Source organism: Sus scrofa, chromosome 13 (genome assembly GCF_054392235.1).
Source record: "Sus scrofa isolate SSC_HxYL_T2T_F1_AM1 chromosome 13, Sscrofa_HxYL_maternal_Yorkshire_Landrace_v2.0, whole genome shotgun sequence".
NCBI classification, from domain to species: Eukaryota; Metazoa; Chordata; class Mammalia; order Artiodactyla; family Suidae; genus Sus; species Sus scrofa.
Window position 1 is genome coordinate 183,390,145 of NC_139395.1, and position 26,212 is coordinate 183,416,356.

Genomic DNA, 26,212 nt, shown 5'->3' on the forward strand with positions numbered 1-26,212 from the left:
GGCTCTGGTATAGGCCGGTGGCTACAGCTCTGATTCGACCCCTAGCCTGGGAACCCCCATATGCCACGGGAGCGGCCCAAGAAATGGCAAACACACACACACACACACACACACACACACACACACACACACACACACACAAAGAATCTAGTAGCATTTGACCACAGTTAAAAAGTGTACCTAAAATATATCACGATATATTAAAAATATTGATGACAGAAAAACTTAGAGCATTTTCTCCTTTGTGTCAGAGACTCAGAAAATAAGTTGCTTTGGTTTTCTTAACACTTTACTTGGCTGGCCTAGCACTGTCAAACTGTGATATTCATATTGATTTTGATGAATGAAAAATTCATAATGCTAAAGAGAACCATAGAAGACAAAAATTAATGTCACAGAAAACTTAATGTCAGTGATTACTTTCTGAAGCATAAGTATATTCTCTGTTTCGTTTCTTATGGCAAAATCTTGTTACAATTTTAGAACAAAAAGGGAAAGAGTTCCCTTGTAAGAGACCAACCATATACCTTAGTAGGTAAAACACACATAGTAAAAAAATCTTTTGCCTTAGTAATAACTGTTAAATCAAGCTTTCAAATATCCAAACTTCTTGGAGTTCCTGTTGTAGTGCAGCAGAAACAAATCCAACTGGTATTCATGAAGATGAGGGTTCAATCCCTAGCCTTAATCAGTAGGTCGGGGATCCAGCATTGCCATGAGCTATGACGTAAGTCGCAGATCTTGCTCAGATTCTACGTTGCTGTGGCTCTGGCATTTACCAGCAGCTGTAGCTCCGATTCGACCCTTAGCCTTGGAACTTCCATGTGCCATGGGTGAGGCCGTAAAATTCAAACAAACAAAATCAAATATCCAAACTTATTTTGTTGTAATATAAATTTGAATTTCCCTGAATTATTAGTAAGCAATATTACTTATAAGAATAATTTCGGTGGTTAAATAATTATAACTCAGAAGAATGAATAAAAAATACTGTATTTATGTAAATAGAAAGCATTAAGAAAAAGGTAAAAGGAAATAGTCTTCAAGAAAAAAAGGGTGATCAGCTACCATATCTCAGTAGTTATATCACCCAGCTTAGCACATGGTAGGTACTGATTTCATACTTTCAAATGAAAAAATAAATTCATTTTCCCTATCAAATTCTTTTCTAGTAAAAACTAGAATGTTAGAGAATCAAATCATATTGCAATAACATACTACTGTAATCTTATTAATAGTTACTAGTCAGCTAATGATTTAGCTTTATGAAATACACCAATTTATTCCTACCCAGTCTCTGTTTCTACAGGAAAAAACATCAGCATGAGCTTTAAACTTAAAAAGCTGAGTGACTTACTCAAGGCCTCAAATGATTTCATATTTCTAGGCCTCATGTTCTATATCTTAAAATGACAGGACAGGACTAGATGACCTAAGATGAAATTAAGCCTCTACCATGCCACAATTCTAAGACTAGACAATTATCCCACCTGCTAAACATCTATTAATCTCTTTCATAGCTCTTACTGCACTGTATTGTAATTTGAACTCTTTCAAATATTTTATTTTTTGCCCATTTTGTTCCCTGGTGAGAAATTAAGACAGCTTATTTTGCCTAAATCCTCTTTTAAGACTGTGAGTACCTGGAAGGTAAAGGACCATGCCTAATATGTTTGGGTCCCCAGTGCTTGACACCTCACCTAGAACATAACAGGCATTGGTCAATAACTACCACTTGTAGCAAAGTGTGTTTGTTACTCTCTTAAATTATGTATGCTTGCTTTTTTTCTTGTCTTAAGTATACGAAATGCTATTAGAAAATTCTATTTCATTGTATACTTCAGGGAAGATGTCATTATGGCCTTAACACTGCAGAGCAACAATAGGAGTTGGTAAATGCAGACTCCTGATATTCAAAGTCTCTGGATTGATTATAGATCCTGTTGACAATTCTAGAAACCCAAGTGCCCCATTAAGGAAAATGTGAGGCATGGATAATATTCACAGAAAACAATAAAAAATAAAATATAGTGATAACGATGAAAATTATAGATAGTGAAAACACAAGCACATTGTTTTAAATTCTAATAAATATACAAAACAGTTAATCTGACACATATTTTTCTTTTGGCTATACCTGTGGCATATGCAAATTCCTGGGCCAGGGACCAAACCCATGCCATATCAGCAACCTGACTGCTGTAGTGACAACATCAGATCCTTAACCTGTTGCACTACAAAGGAATGCCAACTGGACATATTTTTAATGATGCATATAATCATTTTTTTCTTGAATGATAGTTAGATACAAGTATGAATAGTTGATATAAATAACTATAATTAGAATAATTTTTTTCTTCTTTACAAAAATTTATTTCCAGGTCATAAAATCAATGTCAGTGTTGGCCTTTTTTTCTGACATTGTTAAACATTTGATTATCATGCATATTTATGGACATTCCTTTTCATTTATAAAGCAGAACCTTGAGTCTTCCTTTGTTTCTGGGAGTTCCATCCCGTCATGCATATACCCATCCAACTATGCAACTAGTTATACACTCATTTTTTATTTTTTCATTCATCTATTCATTCGGGCAACCAGGCATTCATCATTCATACACTGATCTACCCATTTAATTTTTTTTTTTTCTTTTTAGGTCCACACTTGCAGCATATGGAGGTTCCCGGGCTAGGGGTCGAATTGGAGCTGTAGCTGTTGCCTACACCACAGTCACAGCAATGCGGGATCCGAGCCCTGTCTGCGACCTATACCACAGCTCACAGCAATGCCAGGTCCTTAACCCACTGAGTGAAGCCAGGGATCAAACCCACAACCTCATGGTTACTAATTGGATTCGTTTCTGCTGTGCCACAACTGGAACTCCTACCCATTTATTCATTCATCAGCTAACTATTGAGCACTTAATCTGTGCCAGGCTTACAATGTTGGAAACCCAAGTGCCCCATTAAGGAAAATGTGAGGCATGGATAATATTCACAGAAAACAATAAAAAATAAAATATAGTGATAACATGATGAAAATTATAGATAATGAAAACATAAGCACATTGTTTTAAATTCTAATAAATATACAAAACAGTTAATCTGACACATATTTTTCTTTTGGCTATACATATATTTAGTCCAATTATAACTGAGATATTATACTGAGATAAGTGTAATAAACAGGTTGCATGAAATTACATGCATCACAAAGTCGGTTGGGAATAGACAGTGAAAATTTCCAGTAAGAGGTATTAGTAAGAATTTTAGGATGGTGTAGAAAGATAGATTGGAAGAGAAGAAATGACATGTGCAGGGATTTAAAAGAATATAATGAGTGGATAAAGCAAACTTGTTTCTATGAGAGTTCATAAGTGTGTGTTTGGTGGTGGGGTGGTGAGGGTGGGGTGAGCAGGAAACAAGGAAGTAATAGGAATTGAGGCTGAAAAAATGGTACCATCAGATCACAAGGGATTCTATATGCCACAATGGGTACAAATGAGTTATGGTAAAATCTTCATAAGACAGATGAGTTAATAAGCTAAATAAAACCCCCTAATATTGCCATGGGATCACTATATCCATTATAAAGTTAAAATGGTTTTTAGTTTTTACTTTAAAACAAACTGAATAATTGCTCTATTTTGACAAGGTTGAATTGATATGTGATCTGTTAATTGAAGAGATTATTTAAAATATAAAAATTATAAAAAATGATTCACAAATAGTTCACATACTAAGTTGAGGGATTTAACTAATAAAAATAAATAATCTGAACACAAAGCCGTAAGATTGATTAATAATGGTTAGTTCTCTGAAGGTGGATTACAGGGGATTTTGCATTCTTATTTAAATATCCCTATAGTATTCATAATTTTATACCAATAATATTATATTTATTTAACAATCAGAAAAGCAAAATTATTTTCACCTGAGGAAAAGTTTGAAGAAAAATGTTAATCACCTCAATGGATATTCTGAAAGCTGAAACTTTAGCTTAATTAAATTTTAGAGAATTTCAATATTATTCATTTGGTGAAATCTTACAGCCTTCATCAATTTAGCAGCACTGCAAACATAAGGAGTCCTCTGCGTAACGGAACTATCCACTTAACAATTCTAATTAAAATTCACCTTGGACAGCATTCAATATTATTTGCTGCAGAAATAAGAACTCAGAAATCTAAAGGCACAACACAAATCCTTTGCTTAATTAAAATCATGATAGTAAACACCCACCAATATTATGAACCAGTTCAGACAAACTAATTTAGACAAAACTCTTGTTAATTTCATGGAAAAATCAAAACTGCTTTCAAGATCCCTTCCAGATGAAGAAACTACTTCTACAAAAATTATTCTAAAATAAATGTGTGACAGTAGATAACAGATAAAATATTTAAATTATAATTTTGATGCCAAGAATATTTTTATGTCAATTACAACTTTGATGCCAAGAATACTTTTATGTCATTTACAGAGTCTAAAAATCTGTTAAATACATGTACTTTTAAATTTAAATCACTTAGTGTTCTTTCAGCTAATTACTTTAAATAAAGATACAAGTAATTGTCTATCTTGGGCAATATAATATAGTGATGTCTAGCACAGTGCCTGGCACACATAAGGCAATCAGACAAAATAACAGATGGCTTGTAAACCCCTTTCCTGAAGCCTGATTAGGTTCTAGGTCCCTTCCCATGCTTTAGAAGGATGCCAAGGCTGCTGCTGTGACCATTAGGATAGGCACTGAACAGGTTAAGATCCTTTTAGTTAACAGCTCTGGGTTGAAATAAACCGGCAGGTAAATAGTCAAAGATGTCTAGCTGAGCAGCACTGGGCGAAAGCAGCATTCAAAAACAGTAGGCCATCTGGTGTTCTCTAGCAAAGTTATTGTCCAAAGTGGAGAAAAATCAATGATTCACAACAGTTTCTCTTTACTAGTTTATTTCTTAAGAGTATTTATAATTTAGCAATATAGGTGACATTTAAAGCACACTTCTGATAGATAAATACATCTTTTGGAAGAGCTTCAATTCATTACAACTATAAATCACTTACTCCTCATACCACCTGCTAGTGTTTCTCTCCCTCCACCTCTCTCTTCTAGGGTCAGTGCTATTAACTCATATCTACCTGTACCAAATTTTATGAACTGTTAGAAAAATTTAAACATTATCAGTCTTAAAATCATTTTAAGGAATTTTTAAAGATGATGAGCTCTCACTAAATAAAAACCTTTCTACCTACAAGTATGATATATTTACTCACTTAATCTGGCAAATAACAGGCAATTTAAAGATGTTAGTTGAAAACCACAAGGAACAGAAATTACCTAGTGGAACTTAATTCCTTTTCTCCTATAAGCTGAGCTTGCTTCATTTTATTTTTATTTTTTGCTTTTTAGGGCCACATTTGTGGCACTGGAGTTTCCCAGGCTAGGGGGTCAAATCAGAGTTATGCAGGACTACCCCACAGCCACAGTAAAATGGGGTCTGAGCTGTGTCTGTGACCTACACCACAGATTAAGGCAATGCCAGATCGTTAACCCACTGAGTGAGGCCAGGGATCAAACCCGCAACCTCATGGTTCCTAGTCCAATTCGTTTCCACTGTGCCATGATGAGAACTCCAGAACTTGCTTTAATTTGGTAAAATTCAAAGATGTATTTTGCATAGTAAGGAAATCAGTCTGAATAATCAAATTTTTATTTAACAGGAAAGGGTAGGAAATAACACTGATGGAGTACGTACTCTCTGCCATTATTTCATACATACACACACACACACACACACACACACACACATAATTTCATCTAATTTGCACAGTAATCTCATAGGATAAATATGTTTAACTTCTTATCTACAGAGCTGTTGTTATCTAAATAGTAAAGGCAAACCCCATATCTGTTTAATATCAAGCCTATGCCCTTTTCAAAAAAACAAACAAAATTAAAGGAGTTTATGAATTGCTCAAATTTATGCATTGTGAATTAAGGATATTACTGTATGCGGATTTTTTTTTTTTTTGGCCTAAAAAAGAAATGTGAACAGACAAATGTCTATACTAGAATCATAGCTTGGGCTTCCTTAGTACCAACAGTTTTGGTTGTTCAGAAGTCTTATTTCTTTTAATTCTGCTCCATAGGTTGGGGGTTACAAATAAGGGACTTCCAGGTTAAAAAAAAATACACTATTAATGCTTATATATACATCATCCACTTCCTAGATACTTTGTTACTGGACTGGAGATAAAAGAGCATCTGGAACAAATCCCTTTATATGTTTATCCAATTGTCTTTTACCAACTAAGAAAATTTATTGGAGTTCCCACCGTGGCTCAGAAGAAATGAATCTGACTAGCATCCATGAGGATGCAGGTTCGATCCCTGGCCTTGTTCACTGGGTTAAGGATCAGGCATTGCTGTGAGTTGTGGTATAGGTAGCAGACGCAGCTCGGATCCCATGTTGCTGTGGCTGTGGTGTAGGCCAGTAGCTCTGATTTGACCCCTAGCCTGGGAACCTCCATATGTTACAGGTGTGGCCCTAAGAAGACCAAAAAAAGAAAAAAAAAAAAAAAAAAAAAGAAAGAAAGAAAAGAAAAAGAAAATCGATCAACTGTAGTACAAATATTTTTAATCTATACCATAGAATATTCTTCCATATTTACAATCAATCATAATTAATATGATCAAGAATTTCCAAGCTCATCAAGGCTCCTGGATGTTTGGCTTTTTCTACAGAGTATTAATTACGTTTTATAAATAAACTTATTCAACCTGTTTAGTTTATCATTATTCATTTTAACGACTTACTAGGATAAAAAGAGATTTAGATAACTCTATTCAAATATACAATTCAAATATACAATTTTCAGGATTGAAAATGTTTTTAATAGTTAACCCTATTCCATAAAATGTTTATGTTTCTGATTTGATCAAGTGAAGATTAGATCACTATTAGACAATAGAATTTTAGTAGCAAATTTATAATGATTTAGAAAATAGCCAGGCTGTTAAAGGTATTCAGAGGCCATAAATGGCATAAACAAGATGTGAATAAAACTATGTACCTTTATATCCAAGTGAAAAAAGTAAACTATTTTAAAAAGTGTTATAATTCCTTTATCAGAATTCTACTTGCTTATGAATAGTTAATGGGTCAATAACCAATAATTAATTAAAGTAAATCAGGATGAGTCAAGCTAATCACAAAATCATCAGGTATTATATTATGTGACTATATATATGTGTGTATACACACACACACACACACACACACACACACTGTTACACACACACATACACAGAGTCAATACTTGGATAATCTCCAATACCGTATTTTCAAACTTTAAGGTATTTATGAATCACCTGAAGATCTTGTTAAACTGTTTATTTGGATTCAGTTGGTCTGGAGTAGGGCTTGAAATTCGCAAGGTCCAGGTGATGCTGATGCTGCTGGTACCTGAACAACACTTTGGATAGCAAGGTTTTAAAAGTAATATTTTGGAGTTCCCATCGTGGCGCAGTGGAAACGAATCCCACTAGAAACCATGAGGTTGCGGGTTTGATCCCTGGCCTCGCTCAGTGGGTTAAGGATCTGGCGTTGCGGTGAGCTGTGGTGCAGGAGCAGATGCGGTTCGGATCTGGCGTTGCTGTGGCTCTGGTGTAAGCTGGCGGCAACAGCTCTGATTAGACCCTGAGCCTGGAAACCTCCATATACCACAGGTGTGGCCCTAAAAGGACAAAAAAAAAAAAAAGTAATATTTTAGTGCCATCTTAATCCATTTTAAATTATATTTCAGTCAAGTGTATATGGTATAATAATTTACTAATTTACACTGAAATCACTATAATATATTCACATAAAACATGCTATTTTTCATTGATGTAGTTTTGGAAATTAAGGGTGAGAGAACACAGTAACTTTTCCAAAACAATAAACAGCAAATTAATTTTGTTCCAGGAATCATTTAATTTTACACCCCCCAAAACAAAAAACCCGCTTAAGCATAAAAGAGTAAGAATAAAAGAGAATGGATTAGAATTATAAATGAAACATGTTAGGAAAATTAAAAAAAATCTCATGGCATTCAGGGGAGAAATTACAGTCAGAACCACTTGGAAAGAACCAGCAGCTAAAAAGTCACAGGCACAAGTCAGCTCTTCATACCTCCCTCAAAACAGCATGGTTTCTTGATTCTGTTTCCGTCAGCAATCTGCTTTAGTTTCTCTTGATTGTCTTCCTTTGCTCTATGTGACTAACCCTGTCCTAACCCTGTAAACTCCCAGGTCAAATACATTCTAACAACAATTTCATGTTCCAAATTTAGATACAGGGAAGAAAGAATCTGATTGGTTAGTTGGATCCTAATTCCTGGATCCAGGGTCCCACAGCCACTCAGGTGGGCTATGGGAGCATCCTGATCGTGGAGCTCAGACAAGGCAGTAGAATGACTGACTTATATGGCCACTGTAGTGTAGAGCTGGCACCAGAATACCCAGATCAAGTGACGCCTAAACACCACTATCTGCTCAAAGCAGAAGAATGCCTCCTGAGACCTTTTCTTTAAAAATTAAAATGAGAAATTAAGATGGCTATTTCAACCATCAGTTAGTACTTTGTGTCTTTGTTCATAATCTTTTTGAATAAGTAAAAGATAAATATTTTCAACTACCAAACCAGATAAGGATAAATATGAAAATATATTTGACATCAAAAAGAGAAAATTTGGATTTAATAAGAGCTGCAGTTAAAAGGACATCTAAATAATTAATGTTCAAAAGAATTCTGGCTGAGAAAACTATGAATGAATTAAGCATCTTACCAAGGCTGCGTGGCTTAATGTGTATAATAACTGGATTAAGGAGATCTGGGGACAATTGTCAACTTCCATACCAACAGAGTCGCACCCTGTCTCTGATTTCAGTTTTCTCTTTAGTGAAATTTGTAAATAGGAAGAGGCTTTTTCAGATGTCAAATACCTATAACCTAATAATCAATGTCTCTGTAATAAAGGCAATGATCTTTCTTTCTTCCTTTCCTTTCCTTTCCTTTCCTTTTCTTTTTCTATTAGTAATACTTCTCCTTTTTAGGGACTTAATCAATCATTCATAAATCCTTTGGCAAAGATGGTTCTGGCAGGTGATGGTGACATACCACTTTTTATTAAACAGCTGTGATATTAGCTCCATCACAAATACCTCTGCAGCTCTGCCCAAGAGATCAAGATGCAAACTCACTGTTCTCCATTGCAGGACAGATGAGAAAAAAAATAAAGCCCCCCAAAGGTACACAATAATATAATTTTGATTTAAAAATGTTGCATCTGAATATGTGTTGAGTTGGCAGCTCAACAGGAACATGACCTTGACTTAAAAGATATGTGTTTCCTCACACCAAAATGGCATGGTACAATAGTCAAGGAGATTAATTACAAACAATGGCAACTGTGGAGTTGATAACTGAGTTTAAACATTCCCTGAAATAATTATGTCTTAATGAACAGAAAAATTGAGAAAGACGGCATAATGACTAATAATTAGAGTCTGGAACTGGTAATTTAATAGGTATTACTCCACAAAAAAAAAAAGAGCAAAATAGGTGACATATATTGAGAAACAGCAATGTATTAATAAAATGACCTTCAGTGATGATGGGTCTGAAAGATAAGCAAGTAAAACATAAAGAGGGTTTACAAACCAACCAGGTTATTTTCAGGGTGCATAGGGATACCAAATCTCAAGTCTATTTAGACAATTAAAAGTCATGTAAGGCTTTTGCAAGAAAAGGAGAATGTTGGGAATGCTACATTTTTATAAGAAAGGATCCTTATAAAAAGGGTTGCTGACTAAACCATTCTTAAAGAAAGATGAACCCAGATTCCCATATGCTGGTATCTTTACTTATTACTAACATCACAAATCTGGTTTGTTTGGCATTCTTCCTGCCATAGTCAGCAAATGACTCTTGTCAGTGGAAATGTTTATATATTAGTATTGAGATAATATGGAAGTAAGACATATACATTCATGTTAAGTTTAGGAATAGGATTTATAATCCTCATAGTAACTTTGTAAATGTGTTTTTTGTTTATTAACTTTGTAAATGTTGAAGATAATATGACATTAAAGAATCTATCATGTTGAATTTGTTATTTTAATTTAAATGTTTAAGAAAATGTGATTGATATTAAACTTATGGGTTTAATTTTTTCAGGATTATATATTTGATACTAGAATTCTAATTTTAAGATGAAATAATTAAGGGATGCACTTTTTTACTTATGATTTTAAATTAATAATTGAGATAAAAGTTGCTTATATATAATATTTGTTTAAATATTTGATACTTTAATATCCTAGAAATTTAGATGTCTTACATTTATAAGTAGTGGTTAAATGTTTAAGAGATTGTTTATTAGATTCGTAAGTCTTTTTGCTAGGTGTTTGAAATGCTTGAGAGATTTTGATGTGTTAAAATTTGTAATTGTAATTTAAAATGTGTAAGGAAATTGAATTAATTAGGTTTATAAATGGTGCCAAATGTTTAGAGGAAATTAATCTGTCAAACTTACAAGTCAGTTGAGCATTGATCACAGAACAAGGAAGAACTGCATGTTTTTTATTTTGACAAAAATACTAGATTTATATACGCATTTATTAGATAGAATTTCTCTTTGAATATTTAAGAACTAATTTAAATTGTAATTTTAATATATTGAATGCAAATTAAAATATAATTTAATGGTAAACATTCTTTCTGCATATATGTGCAAAATTTTCTTCCTGAACATTAAGAAATAATTGATTTAAATAAAATAAGACACCTACAGTCAATCAATCTTCAACAAAGGAGGCAAGAATATAAAATGGAAAAAGACAGTCTTTTTCAATAGGTGGTGCTGGGAAAAACCAGACAGCCCCATGTAAACCAATGAAACTGGAACACACCTAAACATCATGCACAAAAATAAACTCAAAATGGCTTAAAGACTTGGATGTAAGATACCAAAACTCCTGGAAGAGAACATAGGAAAAACATTCCCTGACATTAACCTTATAAATGTTTTCTCAGGTCAGTCTCTCAAGGCAATAAAAATAAAAACAAAAATAAACCAATGGGACCTAATCAAACTGACAAGATTTGCACAGCAATGGAAACCAAAAAGAAAACAAAAAGACAATCTACCGAATGGGAGAAGATAGTTTCAACAGGACATAATCTCTAAAATATATAAACAACTGATACAACTCAGGAGCAAAAAAGCCAACACCCTATGGAAAAAAGGGGAAAAGGTCTGAAGAGACAATTCTCCAAAGAAGACATACTGATGGCCAACAAGCACATGAAAAAATGCTCAACATCCCTGATTATTAGAGAAATGCAAATCAAAACTACTATAAAGTACCACCTCACACCAGCCAGAATGGCCATCATTAATAAGTCCACAAATAACAAATGTTGGGGAGGGTGTGGAGAAAAGGGAATCCTCCTACACTCTTTGTGGGAATGTAAATTGGTAAAACCACTATGGAAAACAGTATGGAGGTATCTTAGAAAACTAAATATAGAACTACCATATGGGCAATCCCACTCTTGAGCATATATCTGGATAAAACTTCTCTTGAAAAAGATAACATGCACCCATATGTTCACTGCAGCACACTATTCACAGTAGCCAAGACATGGAAACAACCTAAATGTCCATCAACAGATGAATGGATTAAGAAGATGTGGTGTATATACAAAATGGAATACTACTCAGCCATAAAAAGAACAAAATAATGCCATTTGCAGCAACATGGATGCAGCTATAGATTCTCATACTAAGTGAAGTCAATCAGAAAGAGAAAGACACATAGCATTTGATATCACTTATATCTGGAATCTAATATATGGCACAAATGAACCTTTCCACAGAAAAGAAAATCATGGATATGGAGAATAGACTTGTGGTTGCCAAGGGGAAGGGATTGGGAATTTGGGATTCATAGATGCAGACTATTGCCTTTGGAATGGGTAAGTAATGAGATCCTGCTGTATAGCACTGGGAACTATATCTAGTCACTTATGATGGAGCATGATAATATGAAAAAAAAAGAATGTATGTATATCTGTGTGACTGGGTCACCTTGCTGTACAGTAGAAAACTGACAGAACACTGTAAACCAGCTATAATGGAAAAAGAATCATTAAAAAAAGAAATAGCTGATTTCAGGCATAGTGGGGGAAATACTTTCAATAGGAACTCACTTTAGTCCTATCACTGGCATTAACGTGTGAGTACTAAAATACCTGACAACCTTATCTTAGAGTAATTTGGAATAATGAGAAGTGTTTTTTTTTATCCCAGATTATTACCCATCCTTTCATAGAGTACATAGTATCTAGATGATATTTCCATGTTAATCTTGATCACTTAGTTAAGGTAGTCTTGCCAAGTTTCCACTGTGAAGTTAGTATTTTTTCTCTTTCTATATTCTAAGTTCAGCCCACACTCAAAAGAAGGGTTGGAGACAAAGCTTCACTTCCTGGATGGGGTAGTTATCTACATATATTATCTGGAACCCTTTTGTAAAGCAAATCTGTCTCTCCTCTTCTAATTATTTATTAAGCTCTAAAAAATTCCAACCTCTAAAATTACCATCATTTGTTCCTTTAAAGGATTAGTAAGCTGATCCATAATGGATATAAGTTGATATGAAGTTTTATGAAAATTGTCAAGTTTTAAGCAATTATATTCACTCAGGTATATTTCTGAAGTTGTTTTAAAGTATATATTGAAAAACAGGAGTTATTTTTGCTTCTTTGAGATGATGCCACAAAGAGGAAACTTTTCATCGGTTAAGGCAGATTTTGGACCATGGACTGGATGACACAAACTCTTTAAAAGGAGCACACTATATATGTGTTACCTATGAATTCATTATAGTGCTTGCATCTGTGCTAGACAGTTCAGGATATAAAGCACATATAAGGTAAGAACCACTGATATCCTAAACCTCCCATTACAATCATAAGATTATCTTTGCTATGGTTATTTTCTGACAAGTTGATACAGGAAAGGTTAATAAAATTTTAAATATTTTTACTATTTCAATAAAATCCAAACTCTGTTTTCAACAGAAGTTCCTGGTATAATACTTGTGATCTAAATTCAAAAGCTATAATATCTAAATCACAGTTAAATTATTTATCTCATTTTCACATTAGAATTTCACTTATCAGACTCCGCAGGCTGGCAATTACACAGCACAATAGGTTTCCAGTTATTAAATAATCAGATTATAATTGTCAAATGATCAAACATGGGCTTGTTCATTTAAAGGAAACAAGAAAACAATTTTGCTGCAGTACAGTACAGGTCAGCCTCTTTTTTTTTTTTTTTTGGCTGTGCCCGCAGCATATGGAAGTTCCTGGGCTAGGGGCCAAGTTGCTGCAGTACCAAGGCCAGATCCTTAACCTACTGCACCTAGAACTCTAGGACAGTATCATTTTTAATGGATCTTTTAATTGTCTAGTATTTTCCCTGTAGCATTTCCAACCTAGATATAGGTGATTTTTTTCACCTTTTAATCTCAATAAAAAAAAACTGGTCCTGGAGTTCCCACTGTGGCACAGCAGAAATGAATCTGACTAGTATCCATGAGGATACAGGTTCAATCCCTGGCCTCGCTCAGTGGATCGGGGATCCAGTGTTGCTGTGAGCTGTGGTGTAGGTTGCAGATGCAGCTCAGATACCACACTGTTGTGGCTGTGGTGTAGGCTGGCAGCTGTAGCTCAGATTTGACCCCTAGCCTACGAACTTCCATATGCCTTGGGTGTGGCCCTAAAAAGCAAGCAAACAAACCCCAAAACAAACTTGTCCTGATATGGAGGAAAAAAGACATTCCCTAGACTTAAAATGATAAAAATTAGATCCTCTCTTTTGAGGTTTAAAAATGTCAAAGTTGTCCCTTCAATGAGCGGTGTTGGGCAAACTGGACAGCCACATGTAAAAGAATGAAATTAGAATAATTCCTAATACCATACACAAAAATAAACTCAAAATGGATTGAAGACCTACATAAAAACCGGATGCTATAAAACTCTTAGAGGAAAACATAGACCAAACACCCTCCGACATAAACCACAGCAATGTCTTCTCAGATCCACCTCTTAGAGTAATGACAATAAAAACAAAAATAAACAAATGGGGCCTAGGTAAACTTAAAAGTTTCTGCACAGCAAAGGAAACCCTAAACAAAACAAAAGACAACACACAGAATGGGAGAAAATACTTGCAAAAGAAGCGACTGACAAGGGATTCATCTCCAAAATTTATAAACACCTCCTGTAGCTCAATACCAAAAAAACCTGAACAACCCCATCAAAAAAATGGGCAGCAGATCTAAACAGGCAATTCTGCAAAGAAGACATACAGATGGCCAAAAAACACATGAAAAAATGTTCAACATCACTAATTAGTAGAGAAATGCAAATCAAAACCACTATGAAGTACCACCTTATACCAGCCAGAATGGCTGTCATCCAAAAGTCTACAAACAATAAACGCCGGAGATGATGTGAAGAAAAAGGAACCCTATTACATAGCTGGTGGGATTGTAAATTAGTGCAACCACTGTGGAAAACAATATGGAGATTCCTCAGAAAACTAAAAATAGAACTACCATTTGATCCAGCAATCCCACTCCTGGGCATCTATCCAGAGAAAACCATGACTTGAAAAGACACATGTACTCCAATGTTCACTGCAGCACTATTTGCAATAGCCAAGACATGGCAACAACCTAAATATCCCTCAACAGAAGAGTGGATCCAGAAGATGTGGTACATATACACAATGGAATATTACTCAGCCATTAAAAGGAAGGAAATAATGGCATATTTAGCAACATAGATGGACCTAGAAATTATCATGCTAAGTGAAGTTAGTCAGACAGTGAGCAACAATGTTATATGCTATCACTTACATGTAGAATCTAAAAAGGGACAGACTGAACTTTGCAGAACAGATAATGACTCATAGACTTGGAAAAAATTATGGTTTCCAAAGGAGACAGTTCATGTTATCAATGTCACAAATTATATATTTTTTATATTTTGTATCCATTAACCTAATAATACAGTTTTTATGCTTTTATCTTTTAAATTCTTTATTAGAATCAAACTGATTTACACACCATTACAGTGTTACAGATTCTCTATTTGTCTATATATTTGCCTTTGTGAGAGAGCTTTATGTTTCCCCATGCTTTCATGTTGCTGCCTAGCACTGTTTCATTTCAACTTGAAGGGCTCCCTTTAGCATTTCCTGTAAGACAAATCTAGTGTTGAACTTACTTAGCTTTTGTTTATCTGGAAAAGTCCTTATTTTTCCATTCCTGAAGGAAAATTTGCTGGATATACTATTATATCTATTATTTGTCCTAGCTTGCTAATAATTTTTAAAGGCATGACCTATGAGATTCATATGATGGACCAGACTATTTGCTGAAAATAAATGTGCACTGATGCTCAGTGCAATAAAGCTAACTCCATAGGGAATGCTAGATCCTTAAACAATTTAACTGAACCCTACATTATTGAGTAGAAAACTTAATGATGAATGAAGTCTTTGTTGGCACTTTATAGACAGAGGCAAAAACCAGATGGAGGTTTTGCTGTAATTCTCAAGTAGAGCTATGCATTTTGGAGTTTCATTTTACTCTTTACCTAAAATATATATTCTAATTTCTCCTGAAGCTTTGAGAAATTTCAAACATGTCAGATATATATTTATGTATATTATACATTTAGATATATAGTATTCAACCAAGAAAATAAATGTAATCAGAAATATCATATATCAGTAAGTATAAAATATATTTTGAGAAGACCAGCTACAAAGATTTTTGCTGCACTCACTTTTTAATTTAAGCATATTCTTGTTAGCCAAATGTTTCTTCTTTTCTAAGCAGATCTTTTAACAAGTTTTACTATCTATCACACATAAAAGAAAACTATATGTAACCCAAATTTCAACAATCTCAACAAGAGAAAAAGACTATGGAACTAATCTGAATAGTAAATTTTTCATGAATTAGTAAATGTTAACTCGAGAAAAACTCATTTACTTCATTATCAAAAAAAAAAAAAAAAAAAAAGAGAGAGAGAGAGAGAACTAGAAGAAACAGTGAGATCTAACAAATGTCAGAAACCTCCAAGCTAAAAGCCACCATGGCAACAAGAAGATCTTCTAAAGAAACTGTCAGAAATTGTACATAGCTTATTTGATGAATTGATGTGGCTGACTGCCTTGTAGAATAGAGGAGGGAGTAAAACGTTAGAAGTGTCATAAGAGATGCCAGAGAGAATAATACCAAAAGGAAACAGAACTAATGAAACTTTTACAGTACAGCAGATCATAAACTATAATAAAATAATCTATACTTTGACCTGTAGTTTATTGCGTTTGTATAGCAGAACCATTATTTAAATATAAGCCTTTAATTAATTATTTAGACAATAAAAATGTAAGTTATGAAATCAAATCCAGCTGTGGAAAAGTTTTCTGATGAAACTATAAATCAAGGCTCTTATTATTTTGTACAAAATTTTACCATTCTAAATTTCAACTGTATTTCACTTTGGTTAGTGAGTATGATTAGAATATCTATAGTAATAACAATGAAATAGAATTTGATTTTTTTAAAGCAAAGATACTCCAAGTTGCATAGAAAAATTAACAGACTTTCATTGGGTATTACATATCCAACTTCTTATAGTATGGAAGCTAGGCTCCTATACATTGATTTGTTGGGATTACTCAGAGATACAGAATATAATTCATATTCCTGAAGTATCTATTTTACTTTGAGATTTTTGAATAAAATTTCTAATTTTTGCTATCTTAAAATATCTTGTCCAATGCTAGAACAAATATAATATGAATCCTACCAATTCTTCCATTTTAACTATTCTCAAGATTTCTGTGTGGCTGTGTGAGAGAGAGAAAATGTGAGGGAAAGAGGAGGTTAAAATAAAACATTTTAATGTATAGTAAAAGATTTGAAAATTTGGTACCTCTACTAACTTGCTGTTATTACCACCACATTGCCATCAAAGGGAAAAATGCTACAGAATATTAAACCAGCCATTGACCCCCCACAAAAAGTACTAAAGTGCAGCCACAGGTTAAGATGAACTCAAACAAGGAAATTTCCTATTGTATGAAAGATTACATGGCCCCGTGCTTGAGAAAATACTTCGACATGTTACAAATTAGTACTGAAATTGTTTTTCTTGTATTCTTTAGTAAAACACTCCTCATAAATCAGTTCACTTCTTGCAAACATCATATTGCATCAATATTTTGTTTATAAATTGAATTGTGTAAGCTGACTTTCAAGTTCAGATGTTCTTTACAGAAATATTGCTTGGGTAGGTATAAAGAAATCCAGATAAGTGGTACTATGTTCCGTTCCCTTCCTTTTACCTTAATAACACTGCCCCCTGAAAACACACATACACACATGCATATACTTGTAGTACGCACACCTTTCCTAACACAAATAATTTTTCTTCCGTTTTGAAATCAAACAAGGAAATTTCTTGTCTGAGAGAAGCTCTAGTGAACAACTGTAAACACCCATATTTTAAACAAAAAAATCACTAAAAGTTTTTTTTCTTTTTTAACAAGTATAGAAAAAGAGAGCTTGGCTACAAGAAACAAAATAATAGAAAGCATAATGAAACTAGCAAACACCTTGTTTTCTAAAGTGCCTCTCTGGGTCAATTTCTGAATTCCCTCATAATATGAAGGTCATACAATATTGGATCAAATCTGGTGATGCCCTGTGGTATAAGTAAAAATGCATTTTAATATGCTCAAAGGATATTTTGAAGCAGCGTATAGTTTTTTGTTCAAAGTACTTATGATTTACTTATGGACGCATTACAACAAAAATTGCCTTGAGGAGTCTCTTTCCAGCAAGTCTCTCAATGCAAAATCATATTCTGATAGTGTGTTTAAGCCTCCAAATGCATAAACATTCATACTCCACATCAGATGGAGCACATGTTCATAACACACATTCATACAAAATGCAGCCTTTACATTTTAGGCTTTTTTTTTCTTTTTCTTTTAAGGGCCACCCCCATGGCATAAGGAATTTCCCAGGCTAGGGGTCGAATCAGAGCTACAGCTGCCAGCCTACACCACAGGCACAGCAACTTGGGATCTGAGCTGCATCTGCGACCTACACCACAGCCCATGGAAACACCAGATCCTTAAGCATCTGAGTGAGGCCAGGGATCAAACCCGCATCATCATGGATACTAGTCGGATTCATTTCTGCTATGCCACAACAGGAGCTCCTTGAGGCTCTTATTTTTAATATTCTAGTTAGAAATAGTGAGCAATTATTTGACACTCCTTCAAGACACTGGATTATTGACTTACTGGATTTATTTCAAAAATAGTTCTCATTTTAGTGATAAATTGTATAAATTAAGCAATCTGGGACAAGAAAACTTAATCAGAAAAAAATTCTGGTGTACATGATAAAAGTAATTAAATATTGGCAAAGATGTGGGCAAATGAAATTCTCACTCACTGCTGGTGATTAATAACTTTTTGGTAATATGTCAGTATCAACGAAGTTTGAGCATGTGTAAATACCATATTCCATTAGTTTCACCCGTAGATATATATGCAACAGGAATTTGTACACATTGGCACTAAAATTCATGCATTAAAATATTTATAGTAATTTATATATAAAAGTCTCAAGCTGGAAACAATCCAAATATTCACCCAAAGTAGAAGAGATAAATACAATTTTTTTCAGATAAGAGAATACTACACACTATGAAAATAAATAAGCTAGTGCTATATGTAAGCAATATAGAAGATTCTTACAAATACAATGTTGGGTGAAGATGTAGTCAGAGCATAAGCTGTACGATTTTGAGCAGCACAAACCTCGAAACGTGTTTTCCATTCCTACTAACCCAAGCATGAAGACATGCTTTTAGATGATGACTAATTAAGTAGGAAAGAATAATCTTGCTTGCTTAATTCTGGGCACCAACTTCAACGACATGGCCTAGAAGCTGGCAACAATTCATACTATAAACATAACAAGTCACCAAACCCCCAGTTCCATGAAAGATATAGATAAATGTCTGACACATACTGCTAAGTTGTTTATACAGAAGGCAGACCCCCACCAGATGAAAACTGCTAACCACAAGTACATAGACCCCAGACCTGCTGAAAGCAGAAGACATGTTGCTCAAAACTTCAACTGAGCACCAACTAATCTGAGAATTGGGCACCAGCTGAACATGCACCCTGCAGCCTCCTCCCTCACAAAGCCTTTAACTGGCAATTTGGAGATGTTCTTAGAACATTGGTCCACCATCTTCCCGGGTTGCTGGCCTCCTGAATACAGCAAATAAAGCAAATTTTCCTTTTCTGCCAACACTCGTCTCTTGAGTATTGGCCTTTCAAGCTGAACTTGGGCTCAGTACAAGCCTTGTCCAGTTACAAAAGAAACCAGACATACCAAAAAAATCTCTGTGTTGTGTAATTCCATTTACACAAATGTCCAGAACAAGCAAAATTAATTGGTAATAGATGTCAAGATGATTATTAGCTTTAGGAAAGAGAGTTTATAGTGAGTGGAAGATGGGATAAGATGATAGTCTGAGGAAGTAATAATATTCTATTTCCTGATTTGGATGCTGGTTACTATGGTATGTTTGACAAAAATTAATCAAGCAGTGTACTTGTGATTTATGCCTTTTTCACTATAATGTTGAATTTCACTGAACATGTTTTCCTAAAAACATCTGATATCAGTATCTTGCCCCTACCCATGTTGTATACCTGAAACTACTATAATGCTGTAAATCAACTATACTTCAATTAAAAAGACCTGACAGCAGGGAAAAATGCATTAGGGTATGAAGAAATGGTCAAATTATTCAAAGTAAGTGATACAAATGATAATGTTAGGTAAGATGGAGGGAGTTCTCCTGTGGCACCATGGGTTAAGGACCTGGCATTGTCACTGCAACAGCCTGGGTTGCTGCTGTGGCATGGGTTTGATCCCTGGCCCAGGAACTTCTGCATGCTGTGAGCGCAGAAAAAAAAAAAAAAAGGTGTGGGGGGTGGGAGGGCTAGACTGGGGGTCTGGGAACAGGGACCTGCTGTATAGAACAGAGCACTCAACCCAGTATTCTGTGATAGTCTATGTGGGAAAAGAATCTGAAAGGGAGTAGATATGTGGATATGTATCACTGGGTCACTTTGTTGTATAGCAGCTATTAACACAACCTTATAAATTAACTATATTTCAGTACAAGTTAAAAAAAAAGAATGCACACAAAAGGTAAAATGGAAACATTGTTCTGGTGGAATTTAACATTTAAAGTTAGTACATAAGATCATCAACAATTTAAAAAATGAATATCAAAGCTTCTCTTATGGCTCGAAAGCTCACAGTAACCTTTAGACCAACCTTCGTACCAATTCTCACTCAGATAACTGTTTTTTTTCTGTGAAAGGCGGAAAAAAAAATCCCACATAAAGGTACTAGAGAGTGTCCAAAGGCAAACATACACAAAGGACATCATCACTTGGTAGAAGGGACTCATATTGTTCCCCATACACACGACTTTGGTTCAACCAATCACAGTTACCAGTCTTCATTGTGAAGGGCAACTAAAACTTCCACAGAAAATCCACATGCTGACTGGCTAGAAGAACTGAGGACAGTGTTTGGATCAGCTATAATCACTGGTTGATGTCACATGAGATTTTATAAATGAGAGAGTGTAAGAGAGGGAGCCCTAAATCTATGCATAAACCCCAACAAGTTCTTTGGCTGATCTGAACAGCATATCTGTGGAGTAAACTCCTAAAGGTATAGCCAAGGATAACTGGAATGAACTGACACTTAGGTTGTTGCCATTACAAGGCAGATAGTGGACAGTTTAAGAAGGCTATGGTAGGCTAGTTAATGGCCTCCCAAAGATGGATGACCATGTTGCAGTTCTTGGAACCTGTGAATATGTTAAGTTATATGCCAAAAGAGCATTAAGGAAACATATGGAATAAAGGTTGCTAATCATCTGACTTTAGAAAAAAGGAATTTTTCTGGATTATTTCGTGGGTAAAATATAATTGCAAGGGTCCTAAAATATGGAAGAGGGAAACAGTAAAGTCAGTGTCAGAGTGATGCAATATGAGAAAGACTAGATCAGCCATTACTGTCTTTGAACATAGAAAAAGGCCATGAGCCAGAGAATTCAGGTAGTTTCAACACACTAAAAACACAAAGCATGGTGTGCAAGTAGAGATTTTCATACTAAGTGAAGTAAGAAAGAGAAAGGCAGATACCATATGATATCACTTATATCTGAAATCTAAAATATGGCACAAATGAACCTATATTCAAAACAGAGATAGACTCAGAGACATAGAGAACAGACTTGTGGTTGCCAAGGGGGATGAAGGAGGGAGTAGGATGGGCTGAAAGTTTGCAGTTGATAGATGCAAATTATTACATTTGGAATGGATAAGAAATGTAGTCCTACTTTACAGTACCGGGAATAGTGTCCAACCTCTTGGGATAGAACATGATTGGGGAGGATATGAGAAAAAGAACAAATATATATGTACGACTGTGTCTCTTTGATGTACAGCAGAAAATGGTACAACATTGTAAATCAACAATAGTTTTTAGGAGTTCCCATCGTGGCTTAATGGTTAAGGAATCTGACTAGGAACCATGCGGGTTCGATCCCTGGCCTCACTCAGTGGGTTAAGGATCCAGCATTGCAGTGAGCTGTGGTGTAGGTCACAGCCACGGCTCAGATCCCGTGTTGCTGTGGCTTTGGCGAAGGCCAGTGGCTACAGCCCTAATTAGACCCTAGCCTGGGAACCTCCATATGCCACAGATGCAGCCCTAGAAGAGACCGAAAAAAAAAAAACCAAAAACCACATAGAAAACAATAGTTTTTAAAAAATAGAATGGATAAGCAACAAGGTCCTACTGTACAGCACAGGGAACTATTTTCAATCTTTGGGATAGAAGATGATGGAAGATAGTATGAGAAAAAGAATGTATATATATGTATGACTAGATCACCATGTTGTACAGCAGAAATTGACACAACACTGTAAATCATTAAAAAAAAAAAAAGGTGGAGGGGGACCACTGGAAAGGAATGCAATTTTTGTTTTATTTTGTAGGGGGGCTGCCCCTGTGGCACACGGATGTTCCTAGGCTAGGGGTCGAATCAGAGCCACAGCTGCCAGCCCCCACCACAGTCACAGCCACAGCAACTTGGGATCCAAGCCGAGTCCACAACCCATATCACAGCTCACAGTAACGTCAGATCCTTAACCCGCCGGGCAAAGCCAGGGATAGAACCCGCACCCTCATAGATCTTGTAGGGTTTGCTAACCACTGAGCCATGAAGAGAACTCCAAGGAATGCAGTTTTGCTAACACCTTTGTTTAGCCAGTGAGAACCATTTCAGACCTATAATACTCATAACTATAAGAAGATAAATTTGCATTGTTTAACCCACCAGGCTTGGAGCAATTTGTTATGAAAGCCATAGAAATCTAATACAGATTTTGATACTGGTGGTGGTGCTGTAATAAATACCTAAAATGTATAAGTGACCGTGGATTTGGGCAATGGATTGAGCCTAGAAAAATTTTCAGGACCATTATTGGAAAAGCCTAGATTACCTTAAACAGCCTGTTAATAAAAATATGGATGTTAAATTAACCACCTTACTAAAGAGGACTCAGAAGGAAATAAGGAACATATTATTGGAAACTGGCAGAAAACTTAGTAGATTTGTGTTCTGCAATTATATGGAACATAGAACTTGTAGGTAATTAACTCAAATATTCAGTTGAGGAGATTTACAAATAAATAGTGTTAATGCTGTGGCCTGGTTTTTTCTTGCTTCTTAGAATAAAATGTGGGAGAACAGAGATATGATAAAAAAACTATTGCACAAAAGGGATCAAGATTGATGACTTGAGGCATTCTCCACCTATTCAAATTGCATCAGACACACTAAAATTAAGACATTCACTGTCAGGAAAATGTCTTCTAGTAACAAAAACAAAACAATCTTTTGTTTGGACAATCTTTTGCTCATCCTTCCAGAAGATTTAAGGGTCATAAAATTCATTCACATAAAAGACTCTCTGAAAAGATTAAGTCTGTGATTCAGATTTCTTCAGCCATCTCAGCAGAAGATAAAAATAAAGAAGTTAGAGAAAAATGACACATTATGTATGAAAGAATAACAATTTCAATGATTTACACTTTTCATCACAGATAATAAAAGCGAGAAGAGAGTAGATCATCTTTAAAGTGCTGGTTTCTAGGAAAGATATGTGGAGGAGCCTCATGTCTTATGGTGTGAATTTGTGTGATACGTGGGAGATGAATAAGGGCCTTGAAAATTTTATATCAGCAGAAACACTGGCAGTTTGAATTTTAAAAGGATAGAAAACACAAAACATTAAAAACGAAGAAAGGGTATTGAAGTTACAAAACACTATAGGCAAGATGATAAAACTACTCAGCAGCAAATACACAGGACCTTTCATAAAAAGGAAGCATTACTCAGAAGGTGGCACCCTGACCCCAAAGGGTGGTACATTGAATCCCTGAAGACTATTTCCGGGCATTGAAAACAAATGGAATTTGCTGGTTTGGAAATCAAAATTGCCTGTGACTGGTGACATGCTGACCAAGAATTTTTTTAATCTATTGAGAAAGTATTCTTAAAGAATAAAGTCAAATGAAAGATATTTTCAGATATAAGAAAATTCATTGCAAGTGGACCTGTCCTGTAGAAAAATGTTATAGGACATTCTTCTGGCAAATGGCAAATGATACCTTTAATCTCTAGGAAGGAATAAAGCCTTTAGAAATGGTAACTATGTTGGTAAATATAAAAAGCTAGCCTTTCCCTTCCTAATTATTTAAAATATAAATAATTGGTTAAAGGAAAATTATCACAATGAATTGTGGGGTTTATAACATATATAAATGTAATACATATGAAAAACATAAAGAAAGGGGGAGTAAATGAACCTACATGTTCATGTGGTTTTGATATTTTATGTGGAGATGTACTTTGTTAAATCCAAGTAGAATGTGAAAAGTTGAGGATGTAATCCCTAGAGCACTCATCTAAAAACACAACAGATATAAATGAATATCAACAAAGCTTAGGAAAACACTAATTCATGTAACTAAAACAGCTATGGAAAGGAATGAACCATCTGCTTTTCATGGTACAATAGGAAAGAGCTATTTTTATGTTTCCTAAAATATTTATGAACTCTATGGTTTTAAACTTTAGCAAGAGAAATTTAAACCTGGTATAAGAAAGACTGTAAGACATATTGAATATTGTTACTCTATACAAGGGCAGAAAATGGCTTCTATAGCTATTTAGGTAAAAGTTAATAATGATTGTTGATGTATTATTGAGAATGTAGCCCTTTATAAAGGCCATCATTTTGATTTTTTCTTCTAACCTGAGATTAAAGAAATGTCATTTCCAAGAAGTAAACTCCTTCATTCTAAATTTTGGAGCTCTGCTTTAAAATGTAATTATTTAGGCTTCATTCAAAATAGATATAGTATTCACAGTAATAAATTCTTAACAGGTGAACCAAATTCTTAGTATAACCAGTGGAGCCACATTCTCAATAAGTTTTGCCTACAGGCAAAAGCCAAAATCTCATATGTTCTTAGGTACAGTGGGTTCTGAATTAATAACAGTATTTTATATCTAAGTCAAAGTATGTCACTCTGGAACTCTCTTCTGCAGTTATTTATTCAACTTCTCACATTTTTATGAGTCCAGAGGTTTCTAAGCACAACACTGAAATATTCCAATTATTATGCCATGTCTTTATGCAAGTAAACAACTGCCAAACTGTGACTTGGATAAATTCAATATTCTGTTCTGATTCTAAGCCTAGATCTTAACAAAACTGAAAAAAAATGGATATCTCATTATGTGTATATATTACATCAGTGATGTTTAGAGGGGAAAGTTTAATATAAAATTCAATTAATAGGTTAGTTTATCAAAGTAACCAAGAATACTCTGAATTTAGGAAACAGTAACAATTTATAGAGGGAACTGAAAGGTGAATGCCAAAGAAGGAGGCATGTCTGAGTATAGATGTGTCAAGAGTTCCACAGAAAAAGTACAGTGGAAGAATTCCTAATTCAAATGTGAATTATAACAGATACTAGATGCTTTTACCACCATAGTAGACATAATGGTCTTTAACTTATCTTAATAGTATATAATAGTATATAACCCTTGGTTTTAAATCCTAAGTTAGAATGCTTAAAGTTTTTCTGATTTCGTATTTGAATATGAAATAGTAGGATATAAAAAACAATACTAAATTTACTAGGCTACAGTATAATATATTAAATATTTGTATACCTCTGTGGTATAATCAGAAAATTAAAATTAAAAAAATTCCTAATTCAATCTAATGTTTTCTAAAAATTACAACCCAGTGTATGTTATCCCTCAATTAAATAACAAAAACTGTCACCCGGTATTTTGGTGGCACTCATGTATTTACATTCTATAGACTAATTGGTATAACAAGTTAAAAGATTCCATTATTGGTTTCAATCTAGACAAGAATGTTGATTTCACAACCACCTGTATTTCCTAAAATTTTTTTCCACTTTCTTACTTAAAAACATGGTACCTAAAATGTTATTAATGTTAAATTATATATTCAGATTAATTATTATGATACACATTTTCAGCAAAATTCTATATCTATGTAGTGCATTTTGAAATTTTCTAAGTTGTCCTCAATGTCAAAGGTAGCTTTGTATAAATGGCCATGTCTGAAAGACTGCATTCTTAACAACTGAATTTTTAGTGAAAGTTAAATGTTCATATTCTTCTGCTTTTGTTGTTTTCATGTTTGGTTTGGTATCTACTGGCTTTCTAATGAGTTATCTATTTAGGCCAATAAATTAAAAATATTCATTATTTTGGTCTCTGGATGAAAAGACACAGAATGAAATATCTATTTTTTTCTCAGTTTTAGTGAGAATCAGACTTGGAGTCTGAATGGTAATTCAGCATTTGTTTACTTTCTTCAGGATAAAGCCTAGACTGAATGGAATAAG

At 34.4% G+C, this 26,212-nt stretch overlaps 1 protein-coding gene across 2 annotated transcripts in view; it reads right to left on the reverse strand.

Annotated features, from left to right (window-relative positions):
• Positions 1–26,212, reverse strand: part of HTR1F (5-hydroxytryptamine receptor 1F) — a 151,612-nt gene that overhangs the window by 56,654 nt on the left and 68,746 nt on the right. The gene's annotated exons all lie outside the window — the stretch shown is intronic.